The sequence below is a fragment of the Zingiber officinale genome, chromosome 6A (genome assembly GCF_018446385.1).
Source record: "Zingiber officinale cultivar Zhangliang chromosome 6A, Zo_v1.1, whole genome shotgun sequence".
NCBI lineage: Eukaryota > Viridiplantae > Streptophyta > Magnoliopsida > Zingiberales > Zingiberaceae > Zingiber > Zingiber officinale.
In genome coordinates, this window is record NC_055997.1 from 43,458,307 (window position 1) to 43,477,210 (window position 18,904).

Here is an 18,904-nt window from a genome sequence, read left to right on the forward strand (position 1 = left end):
GATTAGGTTCATGTGATGAACTAAATTGGATTAAGAGTAATCCAAATTAGGCTAATTGAGTTGGACTCAATTTGGTTCATGTATTAAATGAGTCTAATTTGGACTTAGACTCATTGAATCAATTTAATTCAATGAATAGGGATTCATTAAATTAAAATTGACTTGAACAAATGGTTAGATTAGATCAACCAAGGGAGAGAAGTGGTCAAGTTTGACTTGACTTGAGAGAAAGATGAAGGGTCAAGTTTGACTTGACCATTTGCCACCTCATTGGTGAGTTGGCATTAAGTGGATAATGGTGATGTGCCACATCATCAAGGCTAGCACATGTGTGTGTCACCTCATGAGGGAGATCAAGAGTTTTTGACTCTTGAAATTCCATGGAGTATATTGTTAGGATCGATGGTCGCGGCTAGAGAGGGGGGGTGTGAATAGCCGACCCCAAATCTTCGTTTCTTTCTACAAATCAAGTTAGCGCAGCGGAAAAATAACAACCGAAATGTAAATGGAGAATTCAAACCTCAAGCACAGCGATGTAACGAGGTTCGGAGATGAAACTCCTACTCCTCGGCGTGTCCGTAAGGTGGACGAAGCCTATCAATCCGTCGGTGGATGAGACCCCGGAAAATCGGCTAATATGAACTCCTTCTGGGTGGAGAAACCTCGCCACAATAACTCTTGCAACAGCAAGATAGAAGTACACAAAATACAAAGAAGCACAAGACAATATGAATGTAAAACAAACAAGCTTGCCTTCTCGTCTGGAGTCCATTGATGAAGCAGCAGCTTCACTGATGCCAGCAGGGAAGCTCACGCGAAGCTTCTCAGCAAAGCTCGCAGAAGGAACCTGGAAGAACTTGCAGAAGCAAGAAGAATAACCTGTAGAGTCGCTCGACTCTTTATATAGCTGAACCTGCAAACCTGTGAAGGCAGAAGAAGACACAGAAGACCGAGATCTAGCCGTTGTCACTCACAACGGCTAGGCCTGGACCGATCAGGCTCCAACCTGATCGGTCCACACTGTCCCTGATCGGTCTTGGGGACCGATCAGGCTAAGCTTGGACCGATCAGGCTATGTCCTGATCGGTCCAGGAGGAGTCTGATCGGTCCCTGGACCGATCACCCTTTCTCCTTCTTCTCTTCTGTTTGCTTCCTGATCGGTCTTCAGACCGATCAGATAATCCACAGAGGCATTCTGTTTGGTTACTGATCGGTCACTAGACCGATCAGCCGTATCACTGGATCGGTCCCCAGATCGATCCAGAGCTTGGTTTTTCCCAATACCAAGTCCCAAGTCTCCCACACCAACATCCGGTCAACCTTGACCTGTTGGTACATCATGCTTAGTATCCAGTCACTCCCTTGACCTGCTAAGACTCCCCACCAAGTGTCCGGTCAATCCCTTTGACCCACTTGGACTTTTCTCTTCGTGCCAAGTATCCGGTCACTCCCTTGACCTACTTGACATTCTCAACACCAGATGTCCGATCATTCTTGATCCATCTGGATTTTTCCTTGCCCGGCTTCACTCACCAGGACTTCCCAACTGCCTGGCTTCACTCACCAGGACTTTCACCAACTGCCTGGCTTCACTCACCAGGACTTTCACTTTCACCTAGCTTCACTCACTAGGGTTTTCACCTGGCTTCACTCACCAGGATTTCCAATCTGCCTGGCTTCACTTACCAGGACTTCCAAACTGCCTAGCTTCACTCACTAGGACTTTTACATCTGCCTTCCTGGTCTAGAGAACGAGCTACCGAGCCCTCTCTGACCTAGTCCGGAGAACGAGCTACCGAGCCCTCTCCGACTTCCACATCCGGTCTAGAGAATGAGCTACCGAGCCCTCTCTGACCTAGTCCAGAGAACGAGCTACTGAGCCCTCTCCGACTTCCACTTGCCAAGTTCCCATACTTGGACTTCTCCGTGCCAAGTCTCCATACTTGGACTTTCTCCCGTGCCAAGCTCCCTGCTTGGACTTTTCCCGTGCCAAGCTCCCTGCTTGGACTCTTCCATGCCAAGTCAACTCACCTCGGGTCAACCAGGTCAACCTTGACCAAGGGTTGCACCCACAACCTCCCAAGTTTCTGTTCTTGTCAAACATCAAGATACAACTTGAGTCAGGTCAACTCGAGTCAGGTCAACCTTGACCTAAGGTTGCACCAACAATCTCCCATCAAAATACAACTCTTCTGTTCTCGTCAAACATCAAAATACAACTCGAGTCAGGTCAACTCGAGTCGGGTCAACCAGGTCAACCTTGACCTAAGGTTGCACCAACATATATAACCCCTCATGAAAAGTGGCCGGCCACTTTTAGTGCTTGTGGAGTTTCAATTTTGTTTTGTAACTCCATCATCTTCTTCCTCCTCTTAAGCTCTCATCTTCTTCTCCCTCTCCTCCACCTCCTTGGCCGAAACTTCTAAGGGTGCTAGCACATCTATTAGTTGTTTTCTCCATCATTTGTTCGTGTGGATACATATAGAGAAGTATTTACTTTGATACTTTCGAGATCCGATGAACCATGGACAAGCGGGATTACACGAAGGGCTTTGCATCAAGGGTAACCTCTTCATCTTGTAGATCTAAAGTAGATCTAGGCTTAGAAAACTCATACTCGAAGTTTTTCTACTTTTATTCTTCGCACGGATCCGGTGGTGGGGGTTTCGGGGTTTCCGCAACGCAAAAAGCGGTTTTTGCGGTCCGAAAAACCCAACAATTGTGTGCCACCTCATGAGGGAGACCAAGAGCCATGACTCTTGGTATTACATGGAGGTTTAAAACCTCTCAAGTGTGGCCGGCCACATTAACTGAATTCAAGGGGTGTGAATTCAAGGCTTCATCTTCTTCCTCTCTTCTTCTTCTCTCCCTCTCCTTCATTGTCGAAACCTCTCAAGGGTGCTAGCACACTCTAAGTGGTTTCTCTCCACCTTTTGTCCGTGTCGATACGTGTAGAGGAGTGTACACTTGACACTCTACGAGATCCGGCAATCATTTGGACAAGCGGGATAAACGAAGGGCATTGCTACAAGGGCAACACTTCTTTCATGTAGATCTAAGGTAGATCTAGTGTAGACAAACATGTACATGAATTTTTATTTATCTTCACACGGATCTGTGGCTAGTTTCGGGATTTCTGTAACGCAAAAAGCGATTTTTGCGGCTCGAATTGCTAACAAGTTCCTTAAGATTTTAGAATAAATTAACTAATAAGACAGTTTCCTAAGATTTAGGACAATATTAAATTTAATTAAGGAAAAAATAAGCTAAACTTAATAAATGAATAACTAATTAAAAAAATCTAAAAGATACAAATCTGAATATTTTAGATCTCCTTCTGTATCAATCACCCATGATTGAAAAAAATATCATCCTCAAGTTCAGAATAATATCAAGAGGTATCCTAGGAGGAAAATTATCTGACATTAAATCGGCAAAATCTACTAGTAGATGTTCGACTTTGACAATCCTCGTTGATCCGTCAATGAACATGACATCATGAACACTGTTCTTGGCCATCTTCACATCCCTCAAGTACTTCACTGGTCCATGCACTTCTTGAATGGGTCAATGTTTACCACCTCAAATCGAGCTCAAGTGATCGTGAGGTAGATGAACTCAGGAGGCTTCTTGACCAAGTCTTTGAAATGACTTTCTTTTTCATCCTTCGTAGTTTGCCTAGCCTCTTCAATTTCTTCAGCAAGAATGAGTGCAGTCTGTTTATCAAGATGATACTTAAGATCAGTCTCCCAGTAACTTTGACCATTAGTAATCTCAAAGCCATCACGGTTCAAAAGATCACCATCAAAACCAGAGGAAGGCCCGGTATAAGAGCTCTGAGGCACCAAAACCTCCTTAATTTTGTCCTATTCCTTCCCTTGATGCCATTCAGACATTGCAAAACTATCCACTTCTATTTTTAAAACTGCTTCTTCCACAACATCAAGATTGCCTATGGCACTAATACCATTGTTACTTTCAAAAGATGAAAAATTTCACACCAACAGAACTAAAGTAAAAAATAGTAGATGCTCCAAGAGAATGCATTGCTTCTCCCTGGAAACCATCCTTGCAATGCTGCAAAATTATAGCGGCATCGACCTTCATCTTTGACACGTCCATATCTGAAGAAACAATAGAAGAAGTGGTATGACTGGAAATGATTGTGTCATCCTCAAAGATGTGGATGTTTGGATTACCGCCATCAAAATAACAATTGGAAACTTAAGGCGGGGTTGAAGGTGGTGGATGGTAGGAAGCACCTGTAGCAATCTGTAGAAAACCAATTACTAATGGAACTATGCCAGATCGAAGAGCATCTTCTTGGCCCAAATGATACCTACTAGTTTCTCCCCTTGGAACAGAAGAATCCAGAACATCATTAGTTGAAGACTTATTTGTTTGACATATACACTAGTCCCATCCTCAATATTAATTACTTGAGAAGATTCGTTATGTTTTGGGATTTTATCCTCAACACTCTCCAAACGATTTCCATAATCTTCTATTGCATTTTGGTCTTCAATAATCTATTTTTTTGATCCCTAGATGTGAAAACTTCATGTCTTATTACCTCATCATAAGGTACCTCATCAATTTCATTGATAACATCAACCACTTCATCATCATCATCATAAACTGGATCACCAAGTATTTCGATCTTGTCATCTTCTATGCCTCCTCCAATGATCAGATGATTGGTAGAGTAGGATTCGTTGATGTTGTCGAGTTCCGCATCTTCATGATTGTCTCTGCAGTCATAGGAGGAGGGGGACGTAGAAGCACTGCGGAGCTAGAGTTCTCTAGAAGTTGTAGGAGGCAGGGCGATTGATGCTAAATTCCTTTAAACCAAACTCGCACTTCGACATCTCTCCTTGATTGAGAATTAAGGATTTTTTTTATAAGGGAAATAAAGGAACTTACGATCTTTATAAGCTTGCACTGCTGGACGTCGGGATAACTTTGTGACTTGTCTTTTTATATCTCGAATCTTGTTTTAGGCTTCCTCAGTCGAAACTTGCTTGTCGCAACCATGATAATGACCATGACGACCATCCAATAGATCTAAAGCTCTGGTACCAACTAACGCAGGGGAACCTTCGGGTGCGATATTCGAATTAGAGGTTTACAGAAAAAGACATAGAAAGATAATTCATAAATAAAGAGGAGTCGCCTCTAGGTTTAAATGAAAATAAACTTTATTCAAATCAAAACCAAACTTATCATGTTTTTACAAGAGTCCTAACCCTTCTTTAAATAACCTAAGAAATAAGAAAAAGTCACAATAGAAACAAGAAAAAGTAAAAGAAAACTCATCCTAAAAAAAAGGAGATAAAATCTAAACTAACTTTTAGAAAAGAAAATTAATCCTAAAATTTAAAATAAATAAAAGAAAAGGTAAAAAAACTAAATCTAGAGTTTTGATGACCTAATTAGCTGATTCCATCTTATATGGGTTCCGAATAGAGTGCAACCATATTAGGAGGCCACGAGTTAATCATCTTCTTTGTAAATAGCCTCGATCGTCATTCTTCAAGACCCAAAAGGGAGGTTGGTAGCCTCGTTTTCTTCCCGTCATAGCTCGAAGGGGAATATAGCTATATCGGAGGATATAAATTGGTCCTGCTATTCGATGCTCCTGTATCAAATATCCTAGGTTGAAAAGAACTCAGCTTCGAGTTTATAATAGTATCATGTGGTAGTCCGGGATATAGATCCTCTATCATCAACTCGACAAAAGCAATTAGCCGATGTTGCACTTATCCTAGATAAAAATGTCCACCGAGCACCCCACCATGATCATTTATCTTCTCCATTGTATCTAGCATGACATCACATTCAAAATGAAGTTGGAGTTGCAAAACTAGTGGGAAATCAATGAACAAAATACATTTCGGAGCATTTTGCATCCCATGATTTTTTTGCTTGATATTTATTTTTGCGCTCTACCTCAATATACTTTTAAATTGTGGCACAAACATCACGACAACCCTTTACATCTAGCTGTAGATCATAAAAGGATGCTTTTCTGGTGGATTTGTAGTCAACATTAATGCTTTTAATATATAGTTCATATGGTGTCCTTCAAACAAATGTTGGATTGCTCCCTCAGCCACAATTCCCTTCATCTTATCTTCTAGTTTTTCACATAAAACCCCGTTGAGTTGTTGGACATCATGTTAGATAAAAGAATCATATGTGTCCCAACCAAAAGATTTTGTCAATTACTTTGTTGCAAAAGTGTTGTCACTATAATGATGTTTATAGAAAAAACTTTTAAGAGCCAAGGGAATGCTTCCAGATGTCTCTGTTGTTGGCATATGATACACAACCTTTCTGCAATATGGAATATGATACAAAGTCGATAGAAGAGAGTTCATGTAACAAGTCACTCCTCGACACTTAAGGCCAACATAATCAGTTTCTTTTTTTGAGTCATAACACTAGTAATCTTCAACCTTATGGACGTAAAGTTCTCTTAGAGACATAAATGAAGAAATTCTCCGATTACTTTCTCATCCATTAAATTGATGTATGAATTTTATTGACAACTTCAAGGGAGAACTGTGCATATCTGCTCCATTCATAAGGTAAAGTGGTTGAATAAGCAACATCAGGGTATATCGAAAAGTGGTCTACAATATTTCCCTTGGGAAAAATTAGCATTTACCATTGTTGATTTTCTAGTGTAGTTGCTTGTTGGACTGATATAACTTCCATCGGTTGAGTTTCCTCCGTAAACTCCTGATGAGGTTTCTCCTCATCCTCTTGGTTAAGGGTTGGATCAATCCCAAGAGAAGCCCTAATTTGTTGCTCCTCTTGGTGATCTCCTCATCCTCTTCCTCATCATAAACTGGCTCACTAGTAGACTCAGTCTCATCTTCGTCGTAAATTGGATCACCGAGAATTTCAATCTTATTGTCCATATCTTTATCAAGAAATTTTTTATCCAAATTAAAATAAAATAACTTACAACCTTTAAGATCTCAGATACTATGATCACAATGTGAGACTTCCTCAGTCTGAACCAGTCTGTCATGATTTTGACCACGTACCTCACACTCTTCAAGATCTTGTACTACTAGACACTAGGATAACTTTGCAACATGTCTCTATAGATCTCAAAATTTATTTTGGGTGCTACGTCTATGGTGCAAGGCTACCTCAGCTATAACCTACCTATTATGATCATAATCATGACCATGACGGCCATCCATTAGATCTAAAGCTCTGATACCAACTGACACAGAGGAAGGAACCTCTAGGTGCAATGTTTGAATTAGAGGTTTACAGAGAAAAACATAGAAATATAATTCGTAAACAAAGAGGAGACACCTCTAGCTTTAAATGAAAATATACTTTATTCAAATCAAATCCAAACTTATCATGTTTTTATAGGAACCCTAACCCTTCTTTAAATAGCTTAAGAAATAAGAAAAAGTCACAAAAAAAAAAGTAAAAGTAAAAGAAAAATTATCCTTAAAAAATTGAGATAAAATCTCAACTAACTTTTAGACAAGAAAATTAATCTTAAAATTTAAAACAAATAAAAGAAAAAGTTAAAACACCAAATCCAGAGTTTTCATGACCCAGTTAGTCGATTCTTTCTTGTCTGAATTTTGAATAGAGTGCAACCATATCAGGAGGCCATGAGCTAATCATCTTTCTTGTAAGTAGCCTTGATTATCATTCTTTAAGAACAAAATGGAGGTTGATAGCCTCATTTTCTTCTCGTCATAGCTCGAAGGGAAATATGGCTATACTAGAGTACATAAATTAGTCATGCTACTGAATGCTCGTACATAAGCTTCCTTTATTTAGCATCTAATCACTTGATCAACCATGTCTTTGATGTCCTATCTTTGTTGACCCATAGGGTTTGTCCTACTAGATATCCAGTCCCACTGACCCATCTGGACTTCATCTTCCTGGTATATAGTCTCTTGATCCACTGAGTCTTCTGTTGCCTAGTACCCGATCTACTTAACCTACCAGGCTTCTGTTTCCTAGTATTTAGTTCACTTGACCTATTAATAATTTTATGTTAAGTCATGCACACTTAACAAAGATATCAGAACAAAAAAGGACTTAGCATTAAACTTTTGCCAACATCAAAATATAAGTTTGATTATCCGGTACTCTTTGCACCAACAATCTCTTCCTTTTTAATGTATGACAATATAATTTAAAGTTCAAAAAATACATTTAAAAACCCTTTTAAAACTCTTGAATTTTAAACCCCCTTGAATTTTAAAAACTCCCCTTGAGATTTTGAAAATAACAAACCATTTCAACTTTAAAAACTTTCAAACTTTAAACTGATATTCTCCACTTTGACATACATCAAAATGAGAAAATAGGTTTAAAACCATTAAGTTTTGAAAATATACTTTGATTCCAAAATTTAGTTTGAAATCACTTTTCAAAATTTCCAAATTATGATACTTTGAAATACATAATTTTTCAAAATTATTTCTAAATAATGTTCAAAATAAGTCTTATTGAAATAATTTTCAAAGATATGTCCATGTAATTTCTAACTAATTTTTCAAATTATAGTCTTATGGATTTACATATTTAAAAATAATTTTCAAAGGAACTTTCAAAAATATTTTGTAAAATCACCTTTCAAAAATATTTAAATCATTAGCAAAATGTGTTAAAAAATTTTCAAAATTATTTCCAAATCTTTCTAAATTTAGTCTTATTTCCTTTGAAAGCAGATTTTTAAAATAGTTGTCAAGAATTTATGCACATTTTGTAAAATAATTTTCAAAACATTTCAAAATTATTTAAAAAGTTTTCAAATAATTTTCCAAAAATAACTATTTTACAAAACTTGATAGCTTTTAAAAGTAGTTAATAAAAATATTTTTGAAAGGCACTTTGCAAAATTTTAAAAAATAACTTTTAAACCATTAAAAAATAATTGAAAAATAAATAATTAATTTATGGAGTCAAAGAAAGAGAACAAGTTGCCCAACATGCTAATGATAGTGATCAAGTTAAGGCTCTGGAGAAAAAGAGCAACCCACTCTAGATATTAATGATGATCCATTATGCATCAATGAAGGTCTAATTATAAAGGCTAAGGCTAAAAAGATGAAGGAAGTAGTTAATGTACTAATTGAAGTTGTGAAGGCCAAAACTACAATTAAAGAATATTTGTCCAAGAGAAAGTAATGGAGCTTAGTCAACCTAATTAAAGCCTTACATGAGCTTAATTAGTCACTTAAGTCTCATGTCTATGTAGTAGGGATATGTTTGATATGTAGGCTCAATTCTATCTTTATTTGGGTTGAAGCTTAAAATAGCTAAGCACTCTGCATAGCCCTTTACTAAATGAGTTTTCTTTTGGTATTTTAGTCTTTTTTAGGTCACCCTATAGCTATAAATAAAGGGAGTGGCAACCATATATATAGGATAGAATCGGCATGGGTGGGGGAAGAGGGGGGGGGGGTAAATAGTATTGCAAATTTTACAAACATATATTTTAAAAAATAACAAATAAATAAAGTATAGTACAACAGAAATAAATATTAATCTAACAATTTATTAGTTAAATTAGAAATGTAAGTTTAGTACAATTAAATCATGATGGAAATAGGCACACATAGTAATAATAATAATATAATTTTTATCTCTAAATTTCTCCTTGGTGAAGAAATTTTACAGAAAAGAATTTAAAAATTAAGAACAATAACAAACAAGGCAACACAACAACAAAAAAAAAATTATTCTAGTTGTTGTTGATCAAAACTTAAGCATAGGTTGCTATAAGTACCTCATGATAGTTTTGATGTGGTCAAGCAAGTTAAGTTATGTCCTGTTTGTGTTTGATGCATTGCTTAAGTGTGCCGAAACTTAAGAGCATAAGAAGTCGAGTGGAAGACGCAACGGATGAGAAGGATGACATGGAAAATGAGCTGATAGGCTCGGTGCATCCAAGGGACGAGGAGTTGTAGAAGAGTACACTGGTAGACGAGAAGGACATGTGTAATGTTCGAGGGACGAGAATGTTAGGATCTTCGGATGGCTAGAGAGGGGGGGGGGGGGGGTGAATAGCCTCCTCTAAAACTCAATTAATCACTAACACAACAAGGATGTACGAGGTTCGGGGATAACTTGCCCCTACTCCTCAACGTATCCGTAAGGTGGACGATCCCTTGATCTTTCGGTAGATCACACCCCGGACAGATTCCGGCTAAGTATTTCTCCTTCTCGGTGGAGTAACCTCTCCACAAAGTCTCAGAAAAGATTTGAAATGAAGCACAAGACTTACAGAGTTTAGTGGCTAAAAGGAATGAACAATAAACTTACAGCCACGATGAAAGCAAAGCGCAAAGACAGAAGAAGTTCCTCAGCCAAGAGCTCAAAAACACAGCACTCTTGCTTGATCGACAGAGAGATTTTCAAAATCCTCTCCCAAACCTCTCTTCTTCTTTCTTCTTATTGCTCTGCTTTCTCACTGTCTTCAGCCAGAGCCGAATCACTGTCACCTGTATCGAATCACTACGGCCAACTCAGGCGTCGCTAATCACTCTTCCTCCTCATCTAGTTCTCTGAACTCACACCAATACCATCCATGGTTTTCACTGGTGTCTCTGAGCTCGAACCAATAAGCAAGAGTTAAGCTGTTGCCAACTGATCACAACCAGTGAACGTTGACGCTCCAATTGCACCATTTGCAGTGAAACACAGCAGAAAGAGCACTTGGTCTTATTCTTCTGATGGAGCTTAATTTGAATTTAAGCATTGGCATGACACCTGCAACCTGTAACTCAAAAAGCTTACAGCAGATGGTTAAATCAGATGAATCAGAAATCGCAGAGAAACAGCAGAAGACAAACGACATCGTTGTGGATCGGGCAACAGACCGATCCATAACCCTCTGGACCGATCAGGACACATCCTGATCGGTCTGGGATGATGCTGATCGGTCTGTGGACCGATCAGCCTATAGGTGGATAGGTCCACAGACCGATCCCCCTATTGATCCCCCTGTTGTTCTCAATCACATCGCTTCATACTGATCGGTCACCAGACCGATCAGATAACCCACAGAAAGCTACTGTGTGGTTACTGATCGATCACGAGACCGATCAGATAACTAAGGTATCACTGGATCGGTCGACAGACCGATCCAGACAGCCAAAGTATCACTGGATCGGTCAACAGACCGATCTAATGCCTCTGTTGGTTTTAGAGCTTCCCAGCCCTAAACCCTAACGTCTTCCTGGTCCAGAGAACGAGCTACCGAGCCCTCTCTGACCTGGTCTGGAGAACGAGCTACCGAGCCCTCTCTGACCTAGTCTGGAGAACGAGCTGCCGAGCCCTCTCCCACTTCGTCCGGCCCAGAGAACGAGCTACCAAGCCCTCTCTGATCTAGTCCGGAGAACAAGCTGCCGAGCCCTCTCCGACTTCGTCCGGTCCAGAGAACGAGCTACCGAGCCCTCTCTGACCTAGTCCGGAGAACGAGCTGCCGAGCCCTCTCCAACTTCGTCCGGTCCAGAGAACGAGCTACCAATCCCTCTCTGACCTAGTCCGGAGAACGAGCTGCCGAGTCCTCTCCGACTTCCACGTCCGGGTCAGAGAATGAGCTACCTGTTGGTGCGGTTAGCACTAACGGTCTAACTCAGGTTTTGATGAATGACAAATCAGGTTAAGTTAGGTTCGTCGTTATCTAACACTCTGATCGAGTGTGCAGGATAAGTCCAGACAGGTCGACGGGCTGACCTGATGTCTGGCACGAAGTCCTGCTAGGTCGACGGGATGACCGGATAGCTGGCGAGAAGTCCAAGCGGGTCGACAGGCTGACCGGACGCTTGGCGAGAAGTCTAGCTAGGTCGACGGGCTGACCGGATAGCTAGCGAGAAGTCCAAGCGGGTCGACGGGCTGACCGGACGCTTGGCAAGAAGTCCAGCTAGGTCGACGGGCTGACCGGATAGCTGGCAAGAAGTCCAGACGGGTCGAAGGGCTGACCGGACGTTTGGCAGGTAAGTGAGGTAAGTCACTGGAGGGGAGTGACTGCGAGGACGCGTTCCCGGGAAGAGAACATTAGGCGTCGATCCGGCTTAGATCCATTTCGGATGTCTAAGTCGAGATCGTGACGGAAAAACGGAATCTAAGTCATACTCTTTTATCCATCTGTTGAACCTTAACTGTGCTAACAATCTGTTTTACAGGATACATATTTGCCTCGGACTAACTTTGTTTTGCAGGAAAAGGGAGTTTTCTGAAACAAGGTGGTCCGGGCGCCCGGAGGGGATCCGGGCGCCCGAAGGTCCGGGCGCCCGGAAGGGATCCGGGCGCCCGGAAGGCGAATTCTATCCAGCCGAGTCGTCGCCACGTGGAGCATCATGGTTTGTGCAGCTACGTCACATTCCAGGCGCCCGAAAGGGATCCAGGCGCCTGGAACAGCATATAAAAGAAGCCCCAGACAGGAGCTTCAGATGAATGCAATTAAGCTGAGAACTCTTCTACTACTGGTCTTGCTGCTCGACGTTCAGTGCGACGCTAACAACGCTCCGACAAAGTGCTCCTTCAGTTTCTATTTAATTTCCTTGTCGGTATTGCTTTATTTTCACTAGCATTTCCTGTATTCATTCTGTAATCATATTTCGATTTGTTAGTGATTGCCCAACGAAAGTGGTCAAGGACCACGGGCCTTCGAGTAGGAGTCGTCACAGGCTCCGAACGAAGTAAAAAACATTTGTGTCTATTTTTACTTTTCCGCTGCACTTAGACTCGATATTCACCCCCCCTCTATCGAATCTAACGGTCCTACAAGTGGTATCAGAGCAGGTACCGCTCTGAATTGGTGCAACCACCAATCAGGCAAAGGGGGGACTTTTTGAAAGAAAAATTAGATATCGTTTGTCTTTAAAATAAAACCTTACGCCTTTCGTTTTTTTTTTCCCTCCAAAACTATTTTTGAAAAATACATCGTCATCTCTTTACCATTGCTTAGTATTGACAAGATATTACATTTTCAAAAATTTGAAATAATATTTTTTTATTAATATTTTAATAATATTTTATTTTTTTTCGAAAATAGTGAAATATTATTTTTTTTGGCACTGCTAATCCAAGACCAAGTCTTGGGATCTTTTGTTTGTTTCTCTGTGTGCAAGAAATTATGACTCTTCTAGAAGGACGGAACCCCTGCGAACCACCACCATACGATCATGAAGACTTCAACTACTGGAAGCGATTAATGGAATGCTTCTTAGGAAGCGTAGACATCGATTATATGCTAATTTTGAGGAAACCTTCTCAAAACTCGGAACTGAACAAAAAGGTAAACAACATTATTTGTAATGTTTTACCTAACAATATTTTATGCAGATTAGAAAAGTACAAGAACGCATATGAGCTGTGGACCCAGTTGATCAAGCTTCACGAGATGCCGATGGAGCTAGAAGATCAAGTTAAAGTCGAATCCGGACTCGAGTCAGATCCAACGGAGAAGCCTGCTAAATTAAGGGTTGCGCTCAAGGTTAGTAATATTTACCAAAACACTCTTGCTAGTAGTAGTTTAAAATATGCGCCTGTTAATTTGGATATGTCTGAAAGTATATGTGAAAATAGTGTACATGACAATACTTGCAAAAATACCTCTAGGATATTTTCTGATAAAATAAATATAATTACTTTAGAAAATATAGAAAATATGAAAATAATTAATAAATCTAAAAATTTGAATTTAAACCTAAACAAATTTGAAAATTCAAACAAAAAAGATGACAAGGTCAATATTGATCTAGATAAAATTAATAAATTATTTAATCTAGACAATATTAATCTAGAAAATGCTATCCAAAACCAAGATAATTTAATTAATAAGAAATTAAACTTTAAAGATAAAACTAATCTAATAAATTCAATTAACCATATCAATTTAAAAGGCAAAGAAAATATAAGGATAAAATCAAACACTTTGATAAAATCAAAACGGAATTTAACAAACTTAAAATTAAATGTTAAAGATAACATATTAAACAAAAATAATCTAGAAATTTCAAAATTAACAATTAATAAAAAGCTAAAAGATAAACCGTTAAGAAAAAATAATTCAAATTTAAAAATAAATAAAAACTTAAACTTTAAAAATAAGCTATTAAAGAAAAATAATTCAATTAACCCAATAAAATTGAAATTGAAAGAACATTCAAATATTAAATATACTCTCTTAAAGAAAGATAATTTGACCAATTTAATTAATTCAAAATTAAAAACTTAAATTTAAATTACAAATTAAACATTACAACTTAACTAAAACCAACTCTAATTATACAAAAATCTTAAATTAAAGACCAATGATTTAGGGGGAGGCTCCAGAATAGCTGGCACCTCCAAAACTAACTTACCCGACAGGGTAACCCAAACAAAACTAACCCGGCAGGGTAATTAGGATTAGTTAAAAAGAGACCAAGTTTAACTTGAATCATGGTACTGGTGAAGTTTTTGGATGATAGTACGTTAGGGAAGCTTGGGCATCGCATGTCTAGAAAGATATGGCTTCGATCTGGTGCATTTGGCCAAGTGGAACTGACCGAAGCTACCCTTAAATGGATCCTAACTAGCAAACAACAATAATTTGTTAAACCTTATAGTTTGTGTGAGATGTTCCCAAGTTGCCCAAATTAATTTCCCCTTTTTTTTCTCTTATCGTTTTAATTGTCCTTATTGATCATGACTTGGTCCTAATGACCTATTGAGCCAAACACATTCCCAATTCTCTCCTCAAATGACTAAATCCATTTTCCGGAAGAGGTTTGGTGAAAATATCGGCTAAGTTTGACTTTGACTCAACATATGTGAGTGCAATGTCTCCCCTAGCTACGTGATCTCTAATGAAGTGATGACGCACTTCAATATGTTTGGTCCTTGAATGATGGACTGGATTTTTTGTTAGGTTTATTGTGCTGATGTTATCACACAACACTTGCACTCCCTTATATGAAAGCCCATAATCTTCTAGGGTGTGGATCATCCACAACAATTGTGATACACTCTCTCCCATGGCAATGTATTCAGCCTCGGTTGTGGAGAGAGCAATGCAATGTTGCTTCCGACTTGACCAACTAACCAATGATGAACCTAAAAATTGGCAACCCCCACTAGTGCTTTTCCGATCCAATTTGCACCCAGCATAATCAGAGTCGGTATAACCTATCAAATCAAAAGACTCAGTACGAGGGTACCAGAGACCTACTCTAATTGTGCCCTTAAGGTATCTTAGAATTCTCTTAACTGCAATTAAATGAGATTCCTTGGCACATACTTGATATCTAGCGCACATGCCCACAGTAAAAAGTATGTCCGGTCGACTAGCTGTGAGATATAGAAGACTACCGATCATGCTTCTATATTGCGTTAGATCAACTGTTTTTCCATTCTCATCATTGTCAAGGCGAGTGTTCGTCACCATTGGAGTGGATACTTCCTTAGAGTCACTCATTTTGAATTTCTTGAGCATCTCTTGAGTGTATTTTATTTGATGGACATAAATGCTATCTCAAGTTTGTTTGATTTCAAGTCTAAGGAAGAATGTCAACTCTCCCACCAGACTCATCTTAAACTCACTTTCCATGTGAGTGATAAATTCATTCAAATAGCCCTTGTTATTTGAGCCACAAATTATGTCATCGACATACACCTGGGCTACAAATATGTTTTCACCATCTCTACGCAGAAATAGTGTTGGATCTATTTGACCTCTTACAAAACCCTTTTCTAGTAAGTAAGTTGACAACCTTTCGTACCATGCTCAAGGTGCTTGTTTAAGCCCATAAAGAGCTTTCTTGAGCTTGTACACGTGGTTTGGAGCTTCGGTATTCACAAACCCCTGTGGTTGTTCAATATAGACCTCTTCTTTAATGAAACCATTTAAGAAAGCTGATTTAACGTCCATTTGATAGAGTTTGAAGCCTCTATGTGCAGCAAAAGCTAGCATTAAACGAATGAACTCTAATCGAGCCACGGGAGCATAAGTCTCATCATAATCGAGGCCTTCGACTTGACTATAGCCCTTGGCTACAAGTCTTGCCTTGTTTCTTACGACTTCTCCCTTTTGGTTTAACTTATTTTTGAAGACCCATTTGGTTCCAATAATGGTGGTCTTCTTAGGTCTAGGAACTAAGTCCCACACTTGGCTCCTTTCAAATTGACCTAACTCATCTTGCATAGCTATGATCCAATCAGGATCGTGCAATGCCTCATCAACTAATTTTGGTTCGATTTCTGAGATCAAGGTGACCTCATTAGACTCATTTCTATAGAATGATCTAGTCCTAACCCCTTGTTGGATGTCTCCCACAATCTGGTCTTGGGGATGACTAGAGGCTATCCTAGATTGCCTTGGTGTTGGCGGTGCGTCATGAGTGGTCTCACTAGACACAGGCAAGGGCTCAGTATCAGGCAAAGGATCAGACTGAGCCCTCTCTTGCCTTTGCTCATCATCATCGGAGTCAATTTCGACTCTTTCTATGTTTCGATCATTTAAACTTAGATTTCTAAGTTCAAATTGAATTTCTCCTACATCCCTTGATTGATCATTTGATTTAGGAATTTCTTCAAATGTTACATCTGAGGACTCTTCAATCAATTTAGTCCTATTGTTGTAGACTCGATAGGCTTTGCTGATGAGAGAGTACCCGACTAGTATTCCTTCGTCAGCCTTAGCCGTGAACTTTCCAAGATGATCCTTGGTGTTCAAGATAAACACCTTACAACCAAACACCCTAAGATGTTTAATTGTAGGGGGTCTCCCAAACCAAAGTTCATGGGGAGTCTTTCCTAAAAACCTATGTATCAAGACTCGGTTTTGCACATAGCAAGCGGTATTTACAGCTTCAACCCATAAGTAGCTCGATAGTGAGTACTCATTGAGCATGCTTCGTGCAGCCTCTTGCAAGACTCGGTTCTTTCTCTCCACAACCCCATTTTGTTGTGGGGTCCTTGGAGTAGAGAACTCATGCCTATATCCTTTTTCTTGACAAAATTCTAAAAATCTATGGTTTTGAAATTCTCCACCATGATCACTTCTAATTGTTTTAATTGTTGTTGATTTTTCATTTTCAGTTCTTCTACAAAAAGAAACAAAAACATCTATGGTTTGATCCTTATTTTTCAAAAAGAAAGTCCATGTATATCTAGTGAAATCATCAATGATCACTAAGCAGTATCTACTTCCATTCAATGAAATAACATTACTGTAATCAAACAAATCCATATGCAACAAATCTAAAGCAGTAGATGTACTTACAGCGCTTTTACCTTTATGAGACGCTTTTGTTTGCTTACCCTTTTGACATGCATCACATAATTTTGTCTTTTGGTACTTGATGCTTGGTAAGTCTCGCACTAATCCTTTGTTGGCCAGCTTTCGAATATTCTTCATGTTTACGTGGGCCAACCTCCTATGCCACAATCATGATTCTTCTTCTTTTGACATGAAACACTTAGCAGAGGCATTAGTAGCACTTTTAAAAAATACTTGATAAATGTTATCTACCCTTGTGCCTACTAGTACCGTGTCAAGTGTGTCAATGTGTTTGACCAGACATTGACTTGAATGAAACTCAATTGTGTAACCCGTATCACACAATTGGCTGACACTTAGGAGATTAAAGGTCATCCCCTTGACTAGAAGGACATTTTTGATTTGGAGACATTCGGATATATGAATATCTCCAACTCCTATAACCTTAAGGCTACCATTATTACCAAAGGACACATTACCTCTATTTTTGTTTTGAAGGGTAGTAAAGAGTGACTTGTCCCCGGTCATGTGCTTGGAGCATCCACTATCAACAAACCAAGTTGATAGATGCTCCCCCTTGACAAATGCCTACAAGACACGAAAGATAGATGTTTTAGGTACCCAAATCTTGGGACCTAATGCATCTACAATGAAAGACCTAGTAACCCATGCCTTGGTCACACCCTTTCAAGTCTCATGAACCCTAGAAGCATGTGATCTATGAAATTGGGTTCTAGACACTAGGGAAATGAAACTAGACTCCTTAGGTTGATATCCTAACCCAGCCTTGTTGTAGACCGCCCTTTGGGCATTTAGAATCATATCTAATGTCTTAGAGCTAGTTGAGAATTTCTCAAGCATTTTCTTGAGTTTCTCAACTTCACTCTTTAAGGCTTTGTTTTCATCCTCAAGAAGCTCTTGATGTAGGTCATCAACCTCATCTTCCTTAAGAGTCTTCAAGTGTTCTACTTCATCTTTTAATGATTTGATTTCATTTTTTGATTTCTTAAGCAAAGTAGATAAATGTGCAATAGTTTTATAGAATTTTTCTAAGTGAGGAGAAGTTACCTCTTCATCATCCGAAGATGATGAAGCCGCGGCTGATGTATCACTTCCGGAGTCCGATTCCTCCCTTGCCATGAGCGCTAATTGACGAGTGCTTTTCTCCTTCTTCTCTTCCTCTGATAGCTTGAGGAGGATTCATCCCAAGTAGCTTTGAGAGCTTCCTTCTTCTTGGCCCTTTCCTCCTTCTTCTTGAGTTTTGGACACTCGCTCCGATAGTGTCCTTTCTTGCTACACTCATAACACGTAACATTAGTCTTATCAATATTTTGATCAATAGACTTACCTTTCCCTTTGTATCTCCGGCTCCTTCTCATGATTCTCCTTACAAAGTTGGCCATCTCGCTTGATGATGATCCACCTTCATCATCGGACTCGGAGGAGGATGAGGATGTAGGAATCTCTTTCTCCTTCTTCTTTTCTTTCTTCCTTCTTCCATCCTTGCTCTTTTCTCCTGCAACTAAGGCAATACCTTTCTCTTTTTGACCCTTGTTAGCAAGTTCATGAAGTTCCATTTCACAAAAGAATTCATCTAATTTAACAATTGAAAGGTCCTTGGAGACCTTGTAGGCATCT

General features: G+C 39.3%; 1 pseudogene; it reads right to left on the reverse strand.

The window, feature by feature from the left end:
* Positions 1-3,593: 3,593 nt before the first annotated feature.
* Positions 3,594-6,720, reverse strand: LOC121994776 (annotated as a pseudogene).
* Between the last annotated feature and the right edge of the window lie 12,184 nt (positions 6,721-18,904).